This window comes from Triticum dicoccoides, chromosome 2B, assembly GCF_002162155.2.
Source record: "Triticum dicoccoides isolate Atlit2015 ecotype Zavitan chromosome 2B, WEW_v2.0, whole genome shotgun sequence".
NCBI lineage: Eukaryota > Viridiplantae > Streptophyta > Magnoliopsida > Poales > Poaceae > Triticum > Triticum dicoccoides.
In genome coordinates, this window is record NC_041383.1 from 636,868,165 (window position 1) to 636,873,591 (window position 5,427).

Consider the following 5,427-nt stretch of genomic DNA (forward strand, 5'->3'; position numbering starts at 1 on the left):
TGCCCGTCACCTTTTGACCAAGTCAAACGGGCCGGCCTTTTCACAGGAATAGGCCTCTGTTGGGCCGTGCCAGGTGTCGACGTATCATAGGCGCCTTCTGTCCAATGAGTGGATGACATTTTTCCCAATAATGAGCTGACACATGTTTCCTCCAGCCAATGATGATTTTACATGTGGAAAATCCACATTGGTCGGTGCTGTTAACGGGTTATCGGATCAAAAACCCGACCCGATAGCTTAACGGCGTTCCGTTACGGTGGATGCCACGTGTCGGTCACCCTTGACGAAAGCACTTCTGTGACGCGCGATTTATCGTCATGGAAGTGGACACTTCTGTGATGATAAATTTGGTAATGTCATCGAACACTTCTATGACAGCACATGTATGACTATCTCGATTCTGTCATAAATTTGTCATGGATGTACATGCATGACAAAAAACGCGACCTACTGTGACAAACACGTATCATCACGGAAGTGTATTTTTTTGTAGTGGCAATAGCAACAATTTCATGTTTAACATAAGGAACTATAGCTAGTTCATCTCCATAAGCATAATTCATATTGGCATCTTGGCCACAAGCATCATCAAAAAGGGATATTTCAATAGAATCAACGGGATCATAATAATCATCATAGCAATCATCATAGCAATCATTCTTCGGTAAGCACGAAGGGGAATTAAAAAATGTATGAGTTGAAGAGTTACTCTCATTAGAAGGTGGGCACGGGTGATTAATCCGCTCTTCCTCCTTTTGTTCTTCGCTCTCCTCATCATCTTTTTCATCCAATGAGCTCACAGTTTCATCAATTTCTTCTTCCATAGATTCCTTTAAAATATTAGTCTCTTCTTGGAAAGCGGAGACTTTCTCAATAAATGCATTAATATAGTAATTGTATTCATAATTTTCATAGCAATATCTAAGTATAGCAAGATTTTTAGGCCTATAAACATCATCATCAAAAGCTTCATACTTTTCAAACAAAGATTCAATTTCATAAGCAGCCTTAAAAGCAACAAATTCTTCAATTTGTTCAACATCATAGTAATCATATATACCATTAGCATAAGAAGCTAAGGTTTCATTATCATTAAATTTTCATGAAAAGGGAAGGTGTGGAGCCTTCATCCTAGAGCAACAAGTAATATCATATCTCAAGCATAGATCCCGAGCATACCAACGCAACATAATAAATTGATCCCATAATAGTTTCCCTTTTTGTGTCAAGCGATAATCCCTAAAGTATTCACGTTGATCCAACGTGTATCCCATTATAAAGTTGAATGTGGTTTTCTCAGGATTATCAAAGTCGTACATAATATCTTCCACAAAGTGAGAATCGAAGGTTTTAGGAGTTACCCCATCTCTATGAGTAGCAAGTACACCTAAATTTTTTGGTATTTCATGTTCCATATCCATAAATAAAGATAGAGAACAACTTAGAACAGCAAATAAAAATTACTTAGTGATAAAGCAAACAAGCACACACGAGAATATTTACCACACACTATGACTCCCCGGCAACGGCGGCAGAAAAAAGGTCTTGATAACCCACAAGTGTAGGGGATCACAACAATTTTCGATAAGTAAGGGTGTCGAACCCAATGAGGAGCTAAAGGTATAATAAATATTCCCTCAAGTTCTATCGACCACCGATACAACTCTATGCACGCTTGATGTTCGCTTTACCTAGAACAAGTATGAAACTAGAAGTACTTTGTAGGTGTGATAGGATAGGTTAGCAAGATAATAAAGAGCATGTAAATATAAACTTAGGGGCTGTTTAAATAAAGATGCAAGAAAGTAAATATAGGGAGTATGGAAAAGTGGTAGTAGGAGTTGTGAAATTGTCCCTAAGCAATTGACTATGTTACTAGACCGGTAATCACTATTGCAATTCTATTTGAGGCAGAGACATAAGATAACATACTTTCTCTTCTTGGATCATATGCACTTATGATTGGAACTCTAGCAAGCATCCGCAACTACTAAAGACTCATTAAGGTAAAACCCAACCATAGCATTAAAGTATCAAGTCCCCTTTATTCCATACGCAACAATCCCCTTACGCGGGTTTGTGTTTCAGTCACTCACGCAACCCACTATAAGCGAATCATAAACGCATTGCAACACCCTACAACGGGAATCCCTCATGCTTGCATGACATGGAGGGCACAATAGGACAACACCAATAATAAAACTTGCAACTCAAACCAATCATAGCAATTCATCAATCACCAATAGGACAACAAAAATCTACTCAGATGTCATAGGATGGCAACACATCATTGGAAAATAATATGAAGCATAAAGCACCATGTTCAAGTAGAGGGTACAGCGGGTTGCGGGAGAGTGGACCACTGGATATAGAAGGGGGAAGGTGATGGAGATGTTGGTGAAGAAGACGGCGGTGTTGGTGAAGATCGCGGTAAGGATGATGGCCCCCGACAGCGCTCCGGCGCCACCGGAAGCAAGGGGGAGAGAGGGCCCCTTCTTATTCTTCTTCCTTGACCTCCTCCCTAGATGGGAGAAGGGTTTCCCCTCTGGTCCTTGGCTCCCATGGCTTGGGAGGGGCGGGAGCCCCTCCGAGATTGGATCTATCTCTCTGTTTCTGCATTCTCTATTTCTGCCCCTTCACCGTTTCCTTTATATCTGGAGATCCGTAACTCCGATTGGGGTGAATCTTTCACCTAGATTTTCTTGTAAAATTAGCTTTCTTGTGGCAAAAGAAGGGCATCAACCGCCTTACGGGTGGCCCACGAGAGTCCAGGGCGCGCCCAGGGCGGTTGGGCGCGCCCCCCTGTCTCGTGGCCACCTCGGACACTGTTTCGCGTTGATTCTTCCTCTGGAAAATCCCAAATATTCCAGACTAATTCTCCATCCGTTTTTATCCCGTTTGGACTCCGTTTGATATTGGTTTTCTGCGAAACATAAAACATGCAACAAACAGGAACTGGCACTGGGCACTGGATCAATATGTTAGTCCCAAAAATAGTATAAAAAGTTGCCAAAAGTATATAAAAGTTGAATAATATTGGCCTGGAACAATAAAAAATTATAGATACGACGGAGACGTATCAATAGTCTCACATCAACTAGGCGTATTAACGAGCTATGGAGATGCCCATTAATAGATATCAATGTGAGTGAGTAGGGATTTCCATCCAACAGATGCACTAGAGCTATAAGTGTATGAAATCTCAACAAAAGAAACTAAGTGGGTGTGCATCCAACTTGCTTGCTCACGAAGACCTAGGGCATTTTGAGGAAGCCCATCATTGGAAAATTCCCACTAGTATATGAAAGTGACAACATAAGAGACTCTCTATCATGAAGGTCATGGTGCTACTTTGAAGCACAAGTGTGAAAAAAGGATAGTAACATTGTCCCTTCTCTCATTTTCTCTCATTTTTTTAAATTTTGGTGGGATTCTTTGGCCTCTTTTTTTATTTGGGATTCTTTGGCCTATTTTATTTTTCATAAAGTCCGGAGTCTCATCCCGACTTGTGGGGGAATCATAGTGTCCATCATCCTTTCCTCAGTTGGGACAATGCTCTAATAATGAAGTTCATCACACTTTTATTTACTTACAACTCAAGAATTACAACTCAATACTTAGGACAAAATATGGCTCTATGTGGATGCCTCCGGTGGTGTACCGGGATATGCAATGAATCAAGAGTGACATGTATGAAAGAATTATCAAGGTGGCCTTGCCACAAATACGATGTCAACTACATGATCATGCAAAAGCAATATGACAATGATGGAGCGTGTCATAATAAACAGAACGGTGGAAAGTTGCATGGCAATATATCTCGGAATGGCTATGGAAATGCCATAATAGGTAGGTATGGTGGCTGTTTGGAGTAAGGTGTATGGTGGGTGTATGGTACCGGCGAAAGTTGCGCGGCACAAGAGAGGCTAGCAATGGTGGAAGGGTGAGAGTGCGTATAATCCATGGACTCAACATTAGTCATAAAGAACTCATATACTTATTGAAGAAAACTACAAGTTATTGAAACAAAGTACTACGGGGATGCTCTTAGGGGGGTATATTGGTAGGAGAAGACTATCGCTCGTCCCCGACCGCCACTCATAAGGAAGACAATCAGAAAATAAATCATGCTCCAACTTCATCACATAACGGTTCACCATACGTGCATGCTACAAGAATCACAAAGTTCAACACAAGTATTCCTCAAATTCACAATTACTCCACTAGCATGACTCTAATATTACCACCTTTATATCTCAAAATAATTATCAAGCATCAAGTTGATCATAGTATTCAATTCACTTGCTATGACAGTTTTTATTATACCCAACTTGGATGTCCATCATTCTAGGACCAATTTTATAACCATAGAAAATACCATGCTGTTCTAAAAGACTCTTAAAATAATATAAGTGAATCATGAGAGATCAATAATTTCTACAAAATAAAACCACCGCCATGCTCTAAAAAGATATAAGTGAAGCACTAGAGCAAAACTGTCTAGCTCAAAAGATATAAGTGAAGCACATAGAGTATTCTAATAAATTCCAAATCATGTGTGTCTCTCCTGAAAGGTGTGTACAGCAAGGATGATTGTGGTAAACTAAAAAGCAAAGACTCATATCATGCAAGACGCTCCAAGCAAAACACATATCATGTGCTGAATAAACATATAGCTCCAAGTAAAGTTACCGATAGGCGAAGACGAAAGAGGGGATGCCTTCCGGGGCACCCCCAAGCTTAGGATTTTGGTTGTCCTTGAATTATCTTGGGGTTCCATGGGCATCCCCAAGATTAGGCTCTTACCACTCCTTATTCCATAGTCCATCAAATCTTTACCCAAAACTTGAAAACTTCACAACACAAAACTCAACAGGAAATCTCATGAGCTCCGTTAGTGCAAGAAAGAAAAACCACCACTTATGGTACTGTAATTAACTCATTCTTTATTTATATTGGTGTTAAACCTACTTTATTCTAACTTCTCTATGGTTCATATCCCCCGATACTAGCCATAGATTCATCAAAATAAGGAAACAACATACGAGAAACAAAATCTGTCAAAAACAGAACAGTCTGTAGTAATCTGTAACTTTTGAATACTTATGGAACTCTAAAAATCCTACCAAAATAGGAAGTCCTAGGAAATTTGTCTATTGAGCTAATGCAAAATGAATCAACTCAAACACACGTTTTTGTGATTTATTAGGTTTTTTCTCGTGAGCGCAAAAGTTTATGTTTTTCAGCAAGATCAAATTAACTTTCACCCAAGATGATACTATAGGTTCTACTTGGCACAAACACTAATTAAAACATAAAACCACATCTAAACAGAGGCTAGATGAATTATTTATTACTAAACAGGAATAAAAAGCAAGGAACAAAAATAAAATTGGGTTGCCTCCCAACAAGCACTATCATTTAACG